Here is a 20,857-nt window from a genome sequence, read left to right as displayed (position 1 = left end):
ATTAATCGTTGCTGCTCCATAAATTATTTTACTTATATTGTGTTTATATGATCTGTAAGTTTCATCGATTCAAAGTGTTTATTTTTGAAAAAATTTGGTTTCAAAGTAAAATTTTTAAAAATTTAAATTTTGAAAAATATGCTTTTTTTCAAAATAACTTAAAAATTGTTAGAGATACCAAAAGTCTCGAAATACAAAAAAAGTCAGATTTGCTTTTCTGAATATCACGTATTTTTTTGTTTTTCTGTTATACAAAAATTGATCAAGAGTTGGTGTTTCTAAATTTGCATACATTCGTGATCAGTGACTCGTTCAACCCCTTTTAACTACAGCCGTTTCAATAATAAGGACTTTGAACCGATGAAACTTACAGATCATATAAACAATATATACACGAGTCAAGAAACTTGTGAAGTCGTTACGATTAAGTTCGTTTAAGATACTAATTAGGGGGTGATTTTCACGATTTTTTTAGCAAAACCAAAAGGGACTAACTTTATTTTGAGCGTAACTTGTTTAATTTTGATGCTAGAAATTTTTTTTATAAAACAAAAATGAAGCTTTTTTTAAATACTTTAAATAAGTTTAAAGGAGTTTTCCCCGAAATGTGCTTCATTTTTGGTTATTTCACGTTAAAGTATTCCACTTGGAATTTGACGAATATGAACCTATATTTCATTAGCTATAACTGTGCTACTAAATAAAAAAACGATATATTCACTATTTTTTAAAAATTTTTATAGGCTACATTTTTGCTAAGAATGCTTTATCGACAAAATACTTACAATTTGAGTTATTTGCGAAAAACCGTCTAAAAGCGTGGTTATTTTGTTGAAAAAATGAACATATTCACTGCCAAATAACTCGAAAAGTATTGACTTAGTGAAAAAACTCTATAGAACAAAAGTTACTTTAAATTAGACAGTTTACCCATTTCCTGACTTTGGACGAATATTTTTTAACCCCCAAGAGGGGGTGAAAACCACCCCCAGGGCAAAAGCACATATCGGCACAATATCACTTTTTTTTTGACTTGTGTATGCCAAATTTCATGTCAATCCAAGCGGTTCTTTAAAATTTAAAGGTTTTGCAATATTTTACCGTTAATGAATGGACTAATGGCAAAATGCACAGTTTTCAACCTGACAGACGGATAGAAGACGATGTCACAAATAGATTAGTTATGTTAGTTGACTTTTTGCTGGTTTTTTGTTTTTGTTTTCTCATGATTTACTATGGGATCATAATTGCCTGTAGTTGTCTTTTTAAAGACAAATCACATGCTATGATTTTTCCAGCTGATATTCTTCAGTTAAAGTTGATTTAATGTAATCAAATGAACATCTTCCAATAAAGTCGTCCCAGGAATGCACTCAAAAATATTCACAATATCATTTTAAAGTCATCTACTTTAAAATGATGTCTGAATTGTCAATATGAATGAGGCTTATTCACAATAAAAATAGTAAATTGCATTAAGATGCCACAAGAAAATAGCTCGAGAACAATATGTGGGACGAATAATTCAGCTGCTAGAAGTTAATGGAAAGAGAAAACTATAGGAAAACCGATTAGTAGATAGCAGGACTGAGGTAAAGGACTTGATAGATAGAAGTTTATTAAATAAAGAAGACACGATGGGCAGGAATAAGTGGTGAAGAAACGTAAGGAAAAGCGATACCTGAAAAGAAAATAGCTGAGGAGCAAGAATACTGTATACTGACAATATTGTTCACACTGCGAATCATCTTTAGCTACAGTTATAGTAATATAGAGAGAGAACCCACAAAGTGGCAATACAGATGATGAACAAAAATAAAACAAATATTAATCCATTCATCGTCAACCTCATACAGTATTGAAAACAACTCCATGGAAGAAGATGTAAAATATAGATACATAACTTGAGAGAAGAGTAAACCTGACATAATAGATACAAAGAATTAGTTTAGTTTTCTACTGAAGAGCTGTCAAATTGAAATAAAACAATCAAATTTAAAACTTGGTTTTGCATAATTGTGAAGCAAATAGATTAATTTTCTTACCACTCACAATATGAAACAAAAATTAATGATATATAAGGTATTTTTAGGCTATGGTCGAAGTCTTTGGAAATGGTAAAAAGTGAAAAAATAGGATGGAACTAATTGCAAAAGAAAGAAAATATAACAAAAATTAAAGGAAAAGTAATTAAAGGGCGATCATAGATCGTGAAGTGGAAGGAGGTGTTTTTTGGGGGTGTAGTTGAGTTTTTTAAATTCTCTGAGAAAATTCAACATAGTAATGTATATTTTGTACACCATCAGAAAGTAGAGATTTTAATAAATAAAAAGCATACTAACTTTTTTAAAAAAGCAGATATTTTGACGTGAGAACTTTTGATTGAAAATTAGGGTGCGCTGTCGATATTAAATCAAAGCACATAAAAAGAAAAAATATTTTAAATCAAAATAATTACTGTGTGTTTGGGACATAAAAGGCAGGTTTTCACGAAAAAATATTTTTTTTGCAAAAGAAAAAACTACTTATGTGAAAAAAGTGTAGATACACAAGTTGTAGACCTTTTTTATCACCTATAACTTTCCCATTGGGCCTGTAATTTAGCCGGAAATCGTGGTAAACCATTTTTTTACCCTTAAAAACTCACCCCCTTCAACTTCTCGACGCCAGATCGCTTGTAAATAATTTATTTTTAATTTTTAATATGTTGTCTTACTTTTACTATGATTTCCGTCCTGTTATTATTTTTAATGGTCTCAAAAATTATCGGTCCTTGCCTAATTAAGAAAAAACCATTCCAAATATTAAAGTACATAATTTTTATCAAACTATTTTTCTAAAACTGTGTCCCTAATCGTGAAGAAAGTAAGAAAGTAGAGGTCATTGATCTATATATTTATAAAAAGAGGGTGCCAACCCTCATTCCTACCGCTCTAAAAAGAACTGTTTTAATATTCAATTAACCTTAACAATCAAATCTGTCTTGGAAGTGAGATGAAAGACCCTCGTGATAATTTTAGACCATTCTAAAGGGGAAGTGTGATATGATATTATTTTAGGAATGAAGGCAACTGTTCCTTCTTAATCAAGAGATTTTAACTGTGTAGATCATGTTTCATAGTAATTTTTAATAATATTAGATAGAACAATAATAGATAGAGCGAACATAATATTAGAAAAAACTAAGATGATCCATCGCAAAATTGCAATAAATTTTGAAAAAAAAAGTTTGAAATAAAATTGAATCGTCATTAATTTGATTAGTAGAACATAATAAAGGGTGTGCACCTTATATGGGAGAGAGGCGTGGACAATGAACCTAATTGCTATAAAAAGGTTGGAGGTCTTCGAGATGTGGGTGCTTAGAGAAAGAGTTTTAAAAATACTATAAACAGACCATATGTCACTAACGAGGCAGTATTCCATAAAATGGGCCATGAGAGAACTTCTTTACATTAGAAACACGAAAGAACATTATTCAGTTAACGCAAAACCAGTTATCTAGGTAGTACATGTGTACCAGGGAAGACCTTATGAGCTCCTAAGGTTGTTGATGGAAAAAACTGAAAGAAGCAGAGTGTCTCGTAGAAGATGTTCATACTTGAAGAAAAAAAAAGTCAGAAAGTGAACGGGTCTCATCTCAATACAATCTTTATTGAGAGCCCCACACAGGATAGAGAAAGATTTGTCAGAATTGTTGCTGACCTTCAAGAATGAAGAGGCTTCTCTCAGAAGAAAAACGAGTGCACAGGGAGCAGTCCTAATTAACATCATTAGTAGGTAAAATCACAGAGATCAAGCAAATAAGTGATGTTTTGGGCTAAGTAGGCAATGAAAAAAATAGAAACTTTTACACGCCTTGGAATGGAGGATGCTGAGATGAAGTTGGTGGCCCTAAGCAAATATTATCTGGTGCAGGAAATACAACAGTGAAATGTGTACCAAATACAAATAAACATCAGGTGGAGAAGATTGAGATGGATAGCGCAGCGCATCTAAAACTCTCTACGAGAAAGACACCAGTCCGAGTAGTCGTCGTATAGAAAGACCAACGCTGGATAGAAGGATTGTGTAAATTGGGATGCCAGATAAACTGTTACGACAAATACTCCATGGGGAAAGACTTGGAAAGGTCACAGATCTAGAGTTGGAGCACCACTGATGAAGAAGAGACAAAAGTTTTATAGAATATTCAATCAGAGAATAAGCTAGTTTTAGAACAGAAACTGATCATTTTTGAAGAATGGTTTCCGAAAATGTAGCTTAGTTCCCTAGAATGTTGGCACTATTCTGTTTCCCAATAAAAGAAAGCAAATACTTTATAGAAAAACATATTGATAAACAAAAACTCACTCTTTTCAAAACAAGTTTAGAATGAAACAATGAAAATGAAGATTTATCCCTCTTTCACTTTAACAAAACATTTGCATAAAATGCAGCTTTTTATAAGAAGAAATTAACAATATGAAAGTGAAAAAAGATGCAAAAGATCCAGATGATGAAGACATGATGAAGTCACTTATATTGACGACAAACCAGACAAAACAGAGGAAGAACTGAACAAAGTAGGTGAGTTATTGAACCAATCTGAGGTAAAACAGATATAAACATACCGGATGTTTTGAAATGTCATAACACTCCAACTAAGAAAAGTCTTCAACATGACAATTTGGCTACTATTAAAGACACTTCCGCTAGTTCAGCAGTTTTAACGATATATCTTCTAAAATAAATGGTTACAGTGGTAAAGAAAATACATGGGTAAACTATATGGGGGGGGGGAGAGGATTGCACTGAAAAAAGAAAATATAAATTTGTATGTGCAATAAAAAATTTTTTCAATAATTGTGAATCTGAAGTTTGTCAGTTAGTTATTGTGATAATTTAAATATTTTATAAATGTACTATAATTCCATCTTCTGAACTTCTGAAGAACTTCACAGAAAAAAGAAAAATGAAGAGGACCACAAAGTTAATTGCAGAAAATGAAAAGAAATTAGGAATAAACATTTAACGAGGAACGAGGAGACGAACAAAACCAAAGAAAAAGAAAATCTAAAACAAATGTGAGGAACAATTAAGAGAGGCATAGTAATATCAACAAAAAACATAATAAAAAACGAAATTAAGAAAATTCAGAATACGGTTCGATGACGAATATAGAAAAAAGAGAATTCGAAGTGCGAAATAAATTAAGAATAATAATGCTAAAATTAGGATTAAAAGATGCTGAAAGTGCCGAACAACAAAAAAGAGCTAAAAAATATTAAGAGAAAAACAAACAAGATGAAATAGAAATAGAAATATTTATTTATCATTTAAAGACATTCTTACAAAAAATGAAAAGCTCTTGTTAGAAAGTTTGAGGAAAATTACAAAAATAAAGATAAAGAAATCTGCATAGGGGGGCAAAACATAAAAAAGAAAGGATATTTGTGTTAAACCTCTATTTATGAGAGAACAGAATGGAAAAAGTCAAATGAATGAAAAAGATATTTTAAAGAGATGGAAGATATATTTTGAACATTTGCAACATTGTGTAAAAAATGTTTTATACAATACAGATATATTATGTATCTATCATAAAACACAAACTTATTGTTATTATACGCAAATAAACACTTTATTTCCCAGAACTGTTTTCAACTCGTTTTTACATACTTGCAATTATAATGACACTAATTCCCAGTGAGCTATTTATAGGACGGTTCAAAATTCAAAAATCCAAATATACAAAACAATGTCTTGAATATTTTCACATTCAGAACAGTATAACCTATAAGTATGTACCTATTAAGTAAAATTTTAAAATTTGAAAAAGAAAAATTTGGGCGTTAATGGGTTAATTCGAACATCTCGAATTACATCAGACCGTGGGGGTTGAATGACCGATTTGTTTTTCGGAAGACGAAAGGTTAAATAAAGGCCATTAACAATAAGCACAAGAAGAAACATAAATTATAATGATTTATGGACAATATATAAACAAATTAACAAAAAAATCAATATTTAAATTTTTATTTTTGAAACCATATACAATACCAAAATCGTATTTTTTAAATGCAGGACAACATACCCATAGAAATAATAGGATTTTTGAATTTTTGTAGTATATTTCGTACACATGATTAGGAAATATTAAATTGATGGCAATAAAAGTCCAATAAACCCACTCCAATTTAGAAACCCCAAAAAGAAACCATTAAACAATATCAGAGTTTGGAATATTTGGGAAATATCTCGTACCAAATTATGAAAATTATGCCAATGGCCATTAGTTGTCGAGGCATTAAGCTAAACAAAAAAAATATGAAAATAGAGAATTATATGAAATAATCCATTGGTAATGAAGGAAATGATAATTATTAAAAATATTCAGAAGTTGCATCAAGGATCAAGTAGTGTTTTATTTTTTTTCAAAATTGTTTTTACTAGGGACGCAAAATATCAACAAATAGTTTTAAAAGTTCCAATGAAGGAAACTACTTTAAAAAAGTAAGTACATAAAAACATACCTACCAACTCAAACAAATGTTTCACATCCGGGTTGCCAATTTCCTTTCACAATCAAATTTTCTCTTTGGTCAGACTAAAAATATGCAAATCCATCGAAAATTATTTTGCAGAGCGAAGACACCGTTATTAGAAGATTCGTCTAATAAAACTAGATCCAACCAGTTTTTTACCCTGTACATACAGAAATGTATGAAGAAACCAATCATTTTTAAAGAATGGTTTTCCAAAATATGGCTCAGTTACATACCTGAAATATTGGTGCTATGTACTCCCAATAAAAAATAGACATTTTGCAGAAAGAGCAGAGACTGTAGAAAATGAAACAAAGCAAGTTCTTTATAGAAACACATATATTATGTATATGTATTTCAAAACAAGTCTGAACAGGAACAGTGACAATGAAGATTTATCGCTCTTTCAGTTTTGTAAAAACAATTGCATAAAATACAGCCTTTTTGAAAGGAGAGATAAACAATTTGGAAGTGAAAGAGGGAAAGAACTGGGTGATTGAGACATTATTGACGAAACCACTTACATTTACGACATATCAAATGATGAAGACAACCCTAATGTTAAAGACACTTACGTAGAGGACAAACCTGATAAAATAGCGGAAGAACTGAACGAAATAGGTGAGTTATTGAATTATCTACTACCATCCAACAAATCCATACTCTACTACCACTACACTAAAAAAAGTCTTCAACATGACCATTTGACTACTATTCAAGACACTTTTGTTTCACAACCCATTGAAGCAACTTATCCGCATAAGTTTATTATAAGTGTTCTATAAAAATACAAAAGCTCTTAGTACAGAATCTCGTGGATCATATAGGTCTTTCGATGTGATCTAAATGGAGAAATAATTTTTGTCATGGCTCTCTAAAAAGGAGTCAATAAGTCATTAATTTATTAGATTTTCGTCGATCTGTAGCAGGTTCCTACCTAAAGTTGACTCTTGTCCTTGTCACTACCTAAAGTATAATAGGAAGATCGAGAATATCAATATCTAAGGCAGTGGCGCAAACTTGTCATTCATAAACAATACAAACCCGCCCCCCCCCCCCCCACAGAGGAACATTCTGCGCCACTGATCTAAAGTATTTCCGAAGAAAAAATTTAACCAAAAAGAAAAATTCGGTGAGAAACGTGAAGACCAGAGACGATGTTCAGGAGAAAATGGTAAAGCCAAACCACTAACCTATTGTGGAAATGTCGAAAATGTACTGCAACATTGTGTAAGAAGTGTACAATATCATAAAACATAAACTTATTTTTATTGGACGTAAATAAAAACTTTAAATCCTGTAACAGTCTTTAACTCTTTCATACATAACATGCGGAAGTGTCTAAGAAAAAGACTTATAACAAAAAGAAGAATCTTCATGAGGGATGATAATGAATCATGGGTTCAATCTGGTTTTGACCATGGTACAAAGGCGTCTTTTGGGTTTTGACGATCGTAGCAGTTTTGACGATAGATCTTCTTATAAACACATAATATGATTACAGTGATAAACAAAACATGTAAGTACTGATCATGTAAATTATATGGAGGAGATTATTTACTTGCACAGGAAAGAAGAGAATATAAATTTGTATGTGTAATATAAAAAAATTGAATAATTAAAGAGGTCAGTATGACAACATTCTATCAAATAATTAAAGGATGCCACAACCATAGATACTCATTTCAGGAAAAAAAAATAAAATATCAGTTTCCAGACTCAGTGGATGTTGCTTTTCTTATTAAAGGTGAAGATCATAGTCGATCACCAGGAGAAAATTGTTAAACCAAACCACTGTTCTGTAACATTGTATAAAAAATGTTAAACTAAAATTTAAATATCGTAAAATGAAACTATAAAACAAAAAAACAACATTCTACATCCCACCAGAATGAAAACAATGGGAACCTTCTCTGGTTACACCTCTGAGGCTTCTACAATTTGCAAGCCATACGGATGCTGAGACTAAGGAAGATGAGGGAATTCTACAATTTACAATTCACGTCCCATCTGCTCAGCGCGGTAAAGTTCCAACGAGAATGGTTACCTTCTTACTCCACACAGAGTAAATGTAAATAAAAATGAATAACCATTTTCAATTTCGTTGCAAAACGAAAAAACACGATAAAACAAAAACTTATTTTTATTAGATCCAAGTAAACATTTAAATTCCCAAAACTGTTTTTAACTCTTTCATACATACTTGCGATTGTGAGAACACTAACGCCCAGTGATCTATTTATAGGACGAGTCAAAACTCAAAAATGCAAATATACAAAATAATTTCTTGAATATTTCCATATTCAGAATGTTTATTGATAATTTATTATGTAAAAGTAAAATTTTGAAATTAAAAAAAAAATTGAGCGTTAATGGGTTAATTCGAACATCTCGAATATTTCGAATTCCATGGGACTCGGGGGGTTGAATGACCGATTTGATTTTTGGTAAGCAAAAGGTTAAAGGGCATTAAGAAGAAACACAAATTATAATGATTTGTCGACAATATAATATAATCAAATTGACAAAAATGATTAATATTTATTTTTGAAACAATGTCTATACCAAAATAGTATTTTTTTAAATACCCACAGAAATTAGGATTTTTGAATTTTTGTAATATATTTCGCACAGAATTATAAAAAAAGGGTAATATTAAGATATATTAAATTAATGGTAAAAAGGGACGAGGAATCCCACCCCAATTTAAAAATCCCAAAAGAAACCATTAAACAACATCTATTTTAAAAAATTTCTGGACCAAAATTGTTTAACAGACTTTTAAATTTTTGAAAAATTTCTCGTACCAAATCATGAAAATTGGAGAATTCGATGAAATAATCCGTTGGTAACACAAGGGGTGATTTCTAGATCCCAAAACTTTCTAGAAGTTACAAAAATCAAGTATGTAGTTTTTATTATTATTTTTTTCAAAACTATTTTGGAGTGACGCAAAATATCAACAAATAAGTCCCAATGAAGAACACTGATTAAAAATAAAGTACATAGAGACAAAAGACAAACATACCTCAAACACATCCGGGTTGCCAATTTCCTTTCACAATCAAATTTTCTCTCCGCCAGACTAAAATATGCAAATCTATCGAAAATAATTTTGCAGACCGAAGACACCGTTAGCCAAGATTCGTCTAATAAAAATAATGAATGGACCGAGAACCGAAATCGCAAAAGGTTTAATGAACTGGCGGTCTACAAAAAATTCGCCAATGACTAAGTAGGTATATGTAATTCGGCGATTTCTCCTTAAGGGAGCCCCAACCAGCTAGACGTTAGTCGGTCCCCCACATCCATTACATTAGATAGAGATACACATTTTGGCTTACTTAGACCTTCTACCGCAGACTTTCTTGAATCTCAGACATAAAACACGTTCAGCTATTTTACTTCCGTTTCCTATTGTATCCGTTTCGAAAAACTATTTTCCTAATTAGCTTTAAATAAAGATGATAAAAACACAACTGATAACCTAATTCAAAAATACCATGACACTTTTTTTGTCGGCGAACATACATAGATATCTATCGCGCACAGTTTGAAATTTATATTATTTAAATGCGACACAAAATTTTATTGTAAAGATACTTTATTTCCCGCAAAAATTTCAAAATATACGCAGTACAGATTATAGGTAATACGCACCTTTTCGGAGTTTGTATCCCCACAGAAAATGCGTAGATTGTGTGTCCTCTAGGGTAGAAATTCCATATCACAGAACGACGAACACACTATATTACAAGACTGCTTAATAGCGACTGTTTTCTTCGCTCACTGTATTGCATAGTAACCAACGAAATTCCTAATAATACACATTCACTGTGCGCGAGAGAGAGACAGCCTCATGCTATCGTTACGTCAACGCACTTGCGCAGATTCTCGATACTCCACCTCTCGCAGTGGTGAATCTTGATTTTGCACCCTTTTGCCGCCAATATTATTTGCCGATGTTACAAAAGTTGTTTTTGGGGTAGTACAAAGCTTATGCAAAAATCCCAGAGCGAAAAAGTACGGATTTTTTCTGTGGGAATGCCGAAAATTTGCGACCGAAAGTTTGCAAGTCGGAGGTGTTTCGCAAAATGGCCGCTATCTAATTTCGCAGTTATAATTTGTTATTGCAAAATTTTTTAAAACAATAAGAACTCTTATACCCATGTATTAATGCCAGATTTGTTAAATTAGGTGAAAATAGTAACAAAAAATAGCGGAAATTATGTCAAAATTCGTTCGGAAGTTGTTGAAGTCGGTATCTTGGGATTTGCTCCATTTAGGACCATTCCAGTTGTTTATATTATATTTAACTAGACTTTTAGAGCTTAAATAGACTGTATACACTTTTTTACTCCCATAAAGTTACTAAATGTCACTAATATCTTAGTAGAACTGCGAATCTAGTTCAAATAAAGTCAGTCATGATACCAATCTAAAACTGGTCTGTCAATCTTCAAAATGACAACTTTTGTTACCAATTTTAATAAAAATACTATGTATGCACCCTTATCTATTGAGATTGTCTTAAAATGTTTCAAATTTTCTATCATTTCCCTATACAGAAGGTTGATTTTTAATATAGCTACATCTGCCTAGTATTATCCCTCAAAGAAGTCAAGAATGACAAGAAACTAAGGACAATAAGTGACTTTTTAGTTATTATATCCTATGATTGTTGTCTTTTCTTTTAGCTGTCGTTATTATTGTCAAGTTCAAGTAAATTCAAATTCAAGTAAAAAGACACAACAAAGAAACAGACAGCGGGGTGGTCCGAAAAAATAAAAGAACAAGTAGATAAAAGTGAAAACAAAAGCATGGAAACAATATCTGAAAGATAAAACAAACGAGAACTACAATGGCTATAAAAATGAAAGAAAAAAGGCAAAACATCAGTAACACAGCAAAGGGAAAAGGGATAGTTGGGAAAAATTCGAAGATGGAAAATGGAAGAAGATAGCAAGGTGTCCAAAAGCTATTCTACAGAACCCTGAGATAAGAACACAAAAAACATGAAATATACAGTATTTAAGATAATCATGGAGAATTAATAAAAAACAAAAGAAATAATTCAAAAAGGGAAACAACACTTTAAAGAACTATTAATGGATATAAATCAAGACGGCATTAATGAAGAACAAAATAATATATCGAAAGATAATACAGAAAACTCAATAAAAGAAGAAGCACTAGAAGAAGCAAGAAAAACGGTGAAGTATGGAAAGCTCCTGGAGTGGATAGCATAACAGCAGTGACAACGAAACATTAGAATAAAATTGAGACAAAATATTACTAAAATTAATGAATACAATATGAAAACCTAGACATCTAGACACCTAGACAAACACTATTTCTAATATTTATGGACGAAATTGTTAAGAAATGCACAACAAGAAGTAAAAAACCGAAAAACAAGACAAAAAGTAAAAATAGGTGTTTCGGAAAATGGCCCCCATCTAATTTCGCAGTTATAATGTGTTATTGCAAATTTTTTTAAAACAATACAAACTGTTACATCCATGTATTAGAGCCATATTTGTCAAATTAGGTGAAAATAGTAACAAAAAATAGCGGAAATCATGTCAAACAGCAGTGACAACGAAACATTAGAATAAAATTGAGACAAAATATTACTAAAATTAATGAATACAATATGAAAACCTAGACATCTAGACACCTAGACAAACACTATTTCTAATATTTATGGACGAAATTGTTAAGAAATGCACAACAAGAAGTAAAAAACCGAAAAACAAGACAAAAAGTAAAAATAGGTGTTTCGGAAAATGGCCCCCATCTAATTTCGCAGTTATAATGTGTTATTGCAATTTTTTTTAAAACAATACAAACTGTTACATCCATGTATTAGAGCCATATTTGTCAAATTAGGTGAAAATAGTAACAAAAAATAGCGGAAATCATGTCAAACTTCGTCTGGAAGTTGTTGAAGTCGGTATCTTGGATTTTACTCCATTTAGGATCATTCCAATTGTATATATAATATTTAAGTATACTTTTGGAGTTGCAAAGAACAGAACAGATTGGCGGAAAATCCTAGAACAAGCCAGGACCCAAAAAAGGTTGTCGAGCTACTGATGATGATGATGATACTTTTGGAGTTAAGAATTTACTACACTTTACTACATCGATAGAGTATTCAAATATCAGTAAATTTAGCCAATTTTCTACTATAAATACGAATCTAGCTTACATGAAGCTATTCATAGTAGCAGTCTAAAATAGGCCTCTCAATCTCAAAAATGACACCTTTTGTTAACAATTTTAACAAAAATACTATGAATGCATCCTTATCTATTGAGATCGTCCTAAAATGTTTAAAATTTTCTATGATTTTCCTATACAGAACATTGATTTTTAATATAGCTACATCCGCCTAGTAATATCCCTCAAAGAAATCAACAATGACGAGAAAGTAAGAACAATAAGTGACTTTTTAGTTATTATATTTTATGATTATTGTATTTTCTGTAGCTGTCGTTCTTATTGTCAAGTTCAAGTAAATTCAAATTCAAGTAATAAAGACTCAACAAAGAAACATACAACATGGTGGTCCGAAAAAATAAAAGAGCAAATAAAAACCAAGACATGGAGACAATATCTGAAAAATAAATCAAACGAAGAGTACAACAAATTATAAAAACAAAAGAAAGAAGACATCAGTAACAGCAGCAAAGAGAAACTTGGGAAAAATTCGGGGATAAAATGGAAGAAAATAGCAAAAGTAACCAAAAGATATTTTACAGAACCCTGAAGTCGATAAGAACCCAAAGAACATGAAATATTAAACATGAAATATTAAAGATAAAAATGGAGAATTAATAACAGAAACAAAAGAAATAGGTAAATAATGGAAACAAACTTTGAAGACCTTATTGACGGATATAAGCCAAGACGATATTAATTAAGAACAAAATTGTTATTTATGAACGAAATTGTTAAGAAATGCACAACAAGAAGTAAAAATACTGAAATAGGATAATTTTGCAGCTATAATTTGTTATTGCAATTTTTTTTTAAATGATACAACCTCTTACATTGATGCATTCATTCATGATTTGTCAAAATAAGTGAAAATAGTAACACAAAATATCGGAAATCATGTTAAACTTAGTTTGGAAGTTGTCGAAGTCGGTATTTAGGATTTTGCTCCATTTAGGACCACACAAATTGTATACCTATATAATATTTAACTACCCTTTTAGAGCTAAAATGTCTTCTATACACTTTTTCACATCGATAAAGTCACTAAATGTCACCAATATCTTACTAGAAATGCGAATGTAGTTAAAATGAAACGAGTCATATTGGCAGGCTAAAATAGGCATATTACTCTTAAAAATGTGGACTTTTGTTAACAATTTTAATAAAAAATACTCTAATTGCACCTTTAATTATTGATACTGTCTATAAAAGTTTCAATTTTTCTGCCCATTCCCTATGCAAAACATTGATTTTTAATACAGCTACATCTGCCTAGTAGTAGTATTTTCCTTCAAAGAAATCAAGAAAGACATGAAAGTAAAGGCAATAAGTAGCTTTTTAATCATTATATTCTATAATTGTTGTCTTTTCTTCATACCGTCGTTCTTCTTTTAAATATTAATTCAATATTTCATCTTATTAAAAAGAAATATGTCCATGTGTTAACTCTTAGAGCTTCACTTTAGAACCAAAATAGGCAATTAAATATTTGCAGTTTGTTAACTATACAGTAGATAATAGTTATGTATGAAACAGTTCGTGAAGTATGCTTTTTGCGAACGCACGCGATTTTTAGAGCCCGAGCGACAATGGAGCGAGTGCTATACATCGCGTAAGTTCGCAAAAAGTACTTCGCGCACAGTTTCATACAATATTTTATCTACGATAAACAAATAAAAAAACTGTAACTCATTGTCACTGGAATTCATTTCTATTCTACAATTTTTAGAACTTTGACATTTAAAAATCCCAACTACTTTCAAACCACAAAACTCTCAAAAATTTTGTTGTAAGTCATTGCGCATATTGTCATCACCATGACAACGCGAAAGTTAAGGATATTTGATTATATGAAAGTGTGTCAAAAAACCCATTGAAAGTGTGCGAAAAAGTAAATTCCATTTAAAATACATTGTTACTTCACGCACACTTAAACGCTTCACGAACTGCTATCTATAATGGCAGTTTTCACAAACTAGAAACTTATACATAGTATGACATAGAGTAGATAAATACATATATATTTAGCAAGATATGTTACTAACCTCAATATTTTCGAATTTTCAATATTATTCGCATGAAAATCTTATTATATTATTGCCTGTTTCATTCCCACCAATATTTCCCCCAGTCTTCTTAGATGGTCGCAGAGATTTTTTTTCTCAATCTTCTAAGATGTAAAATCCTTTATTTATTATCTCCTCTAAAGGTTATAAAAGTTATCCTCTTATTTTTTTATCATCTATAGATTTTATTATGTAATAAACCAGACAGTAAGCCATGTTTAACAACGGAATCAGGGTTTCAGCAGACGATATTGTAAGTATTCTATTGAAAAAATCGGAGTATGCCGAAAAGAAAAGAACCCATTTTAACTGTATTAAAAAGTTTGTTTAGTTATGTTCCTAAAGTTTTGAATTAAACATTTTCCGAGGATTACAGATTGAGCCAGATTTATTATCCGCCCTGAAATACTCTCCAGCTAACGCAATTTTAAATGTAGGTACAAATTAATTTTAAGTGATTGAAGAAATAAGTTTTAAGACCGAAAATGTTGAAAAGCATTTAGTTGCTACTAAATAATCATAAAATTTGAACGCTGTTCAAAGAATAGTGTGTACTATACGTACCTACACGAATTTTATTTAAGCAGTCAATTAGCTTATTTTGTATTTGCTTTCATTCATCAAACTTATTCCAGAATTCTGGAACCCTGTATCAGCTTGAACTGTGGGTATAGTGGGTACTGATCATTATATTTGGAGTCACTTGTAAGACTCCAAAAAGTATTTGCTGCCTGTGAACTAATATTTCATCGTCATGCAAGACATGGTTGACTGACTGTTTCAGACTATCCGCTACAAGTTCGTTAGGGGATGTAAACTTTTCCCCTAAATGCTTTTTTACCTAAACTGGATTTTCCAACTATGTTGATCGTTTTGAATTTCAGTGGGTTTGAAGGTCTTTTCAAGATGTGTAGCAAATCTGCTAACTTCTTTTTCATTGCTCCTGTCCCAATTATCATTCTGTAATCTACATAATGGAGAGTGAATAGGTCTTTTCAGTGTTTTTGTAGTTTTTTTATATATAGAGTAATCTATTAATTGGGATTGATTAATGCCATCTTATCTTGAGGAGCTCTGTTTTGCTGCCATATTTTTATTATATTATTTATGAGGAGTGTCTTTTCAAGCTGTGTCTTGAATATTCACATAAGTCTTGTGTCTTGTGTCTTGTGTCTTCATAAAAAATGAAGTGTCAGTGAATGCAAGAACTAAGAGGATAATTACAGGTTACGAGATCGTAGAATAGTCTTGGATTTACTTAAAAATCTAGAGTAAAATATCTAAAATAACAGAATAAAAATATAGATTGAGGATGAAACGATCAATAATACAAAAACTTTTTTAGATGAGTAATCTTGAAAATTTGAACAATTTTAAATTACAGACTCTTTTACCAATATCTTATTGGTTGTTTTAGTTCTAATGTAAAATTCTTGTGGTCCACATATAAATATTCCCAGTTAAAAAGATGAAAGAAAAATATGATTTGACATGAATGCAATATTTAAAAGAAGAACGCCAGGTTCCACAACTACTAATGCTTGCTGACCTTGCTATTACCTATAGTCCAGGGTAATAAGGTTTTTTCCATGACACTTCCATGGCAACAGCCACGGTACTGAAGAGTTTTTTCGGCAGGTAATACCTACAAGAACAAATTGTAATTATTTCCTGCGTAGGATCTCTCGGCCATTTTTATTTATAAACAATTTAGTCTCAAAAAACGGCCTTCTTTCCTTTTTTTTTTCAAATCAATGGAAAACATTGCAACTGATGGTTTTTTTAGTACAAACATCTTCGAGAGCATGGAATAAGCTTTAAAATGGCTTATTACAAAATTTAATATACCTACTCATTTATTGCTAATATAATTGCGAAAAAAGGTCGAAATTTCAAAAAAACATCATTTTGCAATAAATATTGTAAAAATAAGTGTACAGCTTTGAAATTTTTGTAAAATGAGGGTTCTTTGGTGATTAATATGTGACAAAAATTTCAAAGCGATTCATTCAATTGTTTAAATTTTATTCAAATTGTTTATCCCAGAGAGCTTTTTTTTGCAATAACATAAGTCAGAAAAAATAATGTTAGAACCATTCTACAGGTATCAAATGAAAGAGCATGGGCTAAACTTTCAAATTGGTTTAAAAAAAGTAAATAAAAATGCATTTATTAGTAATTAATAATTATGCAAAAGTATGGAGTATGGTCAATTTTTCCTTATAAACTTTTTATTTTTTTATTTAATAATTTATATATATTTATTACAATTTTTCATTAATTATCATATAGGTTCATAACATTATTTGGTAGATGTGCACCTAAAACACGGCAAAAAAATAGATTTTTTTGAAAAAAGTAATTCAAAAAGATTATAAGAAAAAATTGACGATACTTTTGCATAATTATCTATTATTAATAAATGCATTTTTATTCACTTTTTATAAACCAATTTGAAAGTTTAGCTCATGCTCATGAAAGATTCATTTGACACCTGTAGAATGGTTCTAAATCTAAAATCATTTTTTTCTGACCTATGTTATTGCAAAAAAAAAGCTCCTAGACCAGGGCGGATCTGTTTTGAGGTGGATGTGAGAAGTGGCATTCGGATTTTTGCAGATAAAGTTAGGTGACAACTTCAATAATTATAATTAACTGATGCTCCTTCTCAAATATGCCCGAAACATTAATAAAAAAATTAAAATATTTAAAAATTTCGAAAAACATCAAATTTTTCTACTTTCTTTGCTTATAACTTTAAAACGATTCATTTTGGAACAAAGTCGTATAGAAATAAAATAAAGCTAATTAATTATATTTTGTATGACATACGACTGGTTAAAAATGTCTTAAATTATTACCCTTTCTGCAAAAGAGCAATAAATACAAAATAAGGGGTTAAAATAAGCCTGATTTTGTTCAACGGTTTTCTACCACTTTGGTTGCACTTAGAACCTTCGTAATTCGCTAAAAAAATACTTATAACATACTTAAACAGTCCACCAAATTTCATTAAAATCGACCTAATAGATTTTGCATAATAATTTTGCAATCTAAATTTTTTTAAAAAAGTTCAAACATTTTTAAAAACTTTCTGAACAAAAAGTAGACCATTTAAAAGTTTGCTAATTTTTTTACATATAAACAAGCGCCCTATTAATACCTATCTAATACACCTTACAGAATTAAAATCGGATTATCTAAGCAACCTCAGCAATGTTTTAAAGTTATAAACAATTTTTTGGCTTATAAACAAATTAGGGCTGTCGCCAGGGAGGGGGTACAACGGCCTCCTTTATTTAGATGGTCATACCCAAGTTTTTATATGTATTTTGGCCCGTAGAATATAAATTTTTTGGGTAACAGTTGATCCGGATGTCGATAGGATTGTTATAAACATAGAACTTGGGGAATTACATAACAGCAATTTTTCGCAAAATAAAACATTTTTTTGTATTTGTTGGGTAATTCTAAGCAAAAAATGTTTTTACAAGTTTTTTCGTAGGATGCATAGTTTTCGAGATAAACGCGGTTGAACTTTTAAAAAATCGAAAAATTACCCGAATAACTTTTGATTAAAAAATAAAACGGGATAATACCCGAAGGTTGGCTGTATACCATCTAGTTAAATAAAATTAACATGAAGTAAAACTCCCTAGTGTAGTTGGTATATTTAATAAAAATTATAAAAATTTTTAAAAATCCAAACGGATTACGTTCAAAACGTTTTCGGACTTATCAGTCCATCATCAGTGAACCTAAAAGTAAGTAATCTCACTTAGTAAAATTGAAAAGGGTGAAATTTTGAATGTTAAAAATTGAAAAGTGTGGTTACGATTACTTACTCTCTGTCCTTGCTAAATAGCCACAATGCCAAACACTGGTCAAGATGTATGTTCTAACTACATGGTGAAATCTGATCTACAATTTGGCTTACATTGGATGCCAACGGATTAGTACTAGGAACATGATGCTCTACTCCATTAATTAAGAGATTTTTTTATTATTAGGTCTAAAAAAAGGTTTTAAAAAAAAAAAATCTCTTAATTAATGGAGTAGAGCATCATGTTCCTAGTACTAATCCGTTGGCATCCAATGTAAGCCAAATTGTAGATCAGATTTCACCATGTAGTTAGAACATACATCTTGACCAGTGTTTGGCATTGTGGCTATTTAGCAAGGACAGAGAGTAAGTAATCGTAACCACACTTTTCAATTTTTAACATTCAAAATTTCACCCTTTTCAATTTTACTAAGTGAGATTACTTACTTTTAGGTTCACTGATGATGGACTGATAAGTCCGAAAACGTTTTGAACGTAATCCGTTTGGATTTTTAAAAATTTTTAGAATTTTTATTAAATATACCAACTACACTAGGGAGTTTTACTTCATGTTAATTTTATTTTGATTAAAAAATAAAATAACAATTCTGCTTACAGCATTTGAAAGCTTAAGTCAAATTATACCGTTTTAATTATTTGCATTGCTAAAAATTAATTTTTTTATTGTTAAACAAAACTATTTGTTTATCAGCCAAAAAATTGTTTATGATTTTAAAACATTGCTGAGACCGCTTAAATAATCCGAAATTAATTCTGTAAAGTGTATTAGATAGGTAGAGCGCCTCGTTATATGTAAAAAAATTAGCCAACTTCTAAATGGTCTACTTTTTGTTCAGAAAGTTTTTAATAAATTTGAACTTTTTTAAAAAAATTGAGATTGCAAATTTATTATGCAAAATCTCTAGGTCGATTTTAATGAAATTTGGTAGGCGGTTTAAGTATGCTATAAGAATTTTCTAAGCGAATTACTAAGTTTCTAAGTGCCACCAAAGTGATTCAAAAACATTGAAAAACAACAGGCTTATTTTGCCCTCTTATTTTGTATTTATTGCTATTTTGCAGACAGGGTAATATTTTAAGACATTTTTAACCAGTCGTATATCATACAAAATTCAATTATCTTTGTTTTATTTTTCTACGACTTTGTTCCAAAACGAATCGTTTTAAGGTTATAAGCAAAGAAAGTAGAAAAAAATCGATGTTTTTCGAAATTTTCAAATATTTTAATTTATTTATTAATGTTCCGGGCATATTTGAGAAGGAGCATAAGTCAATTATTATTATTGAAGTTGTCACCTTACTTTATCTGCAAAGATCTGAATGCCATCTCTCACATCCAAAAATAGACGTTTTTTCACAGATCAGCCCTGGTCTATCTCTGGGATAAACAATTTGAATAAAATTTAAACAATTGAATGAATCGCTTTGAAATCTTTATCACTTATTAAGTATTAAGCACCAAAGAAACCTCATTTGACAAAAATTTCAAAGCTGTACACTTAGTTTTACAATAGTTATTGCGAAATTATTTTCTTTTGCAATTTCGACCTTTTTTCGCAATTATATTAACAATAAATGAGTATATCAAACTTTACAATACGCCATTTTAAAGCTTTTTCCATTCTCTCGAAGATGTTTGTACTAAGAAAACCATGTCTTACTGTTTTACATTAATTAGAAAAAAAAGGAAAAATGGCCGTTTTTTGACACTAAATTGTTTATAAATAAAAATGGCCGCCAGATCCTGCGCAGGAAATAGTTACAATTTGTTCTTATAGGTATTATATCGAAAAAACGCTTTAGTGGCCTGGCTGTTAAAGTGTCACGAACAGGGTATATTTTTGTCTTATTACCCTGGCCTAATAATAGAGAGGGATGCTCTGATACCAATTATTGTTATGTCACCAATTAGTGGCATAACCTAAGCGCAATTTTTTCTTAAAGGATTGTTACTAATATAATTTCCATATATTTTTGTCTTGAAATAAAGAGAGGTTAAACAAGTATAGAACTGAGACAAAGTTGCATATTGATGTCACCTAGACCTGTTTTTTATGGATGCACTTTGATCTACTACTGCTTTGTCATTAGTTCTCATGATGGTGTTCCTCGAAATCTTTTAAAATGAATGGACTATCGATAATTTATTCGCTATAAAACGATTATGTGTTATGTGTAAGTGAAAAACAAAAGCA

This window comes from Diabrotica virgifera, chromosome 7, assembly GCF_917563875.1.
Source record: "Diabrotica virgifera virgifera chromosome 7, PGI_DIABVI_V3a".
Classification (NCBI taxonomy): domain Eukaryota; kingdom Metazoa; phylum Arthropoda; class Insecta; order Coleoptera; family Chrysomelidae; genus Diabrotica; species Diabrotica virgifera.
The sequence above is the reverse complement of the archived record's forward strand: the minus strand, read 5'-3'. Positions refer to the sequence as shown.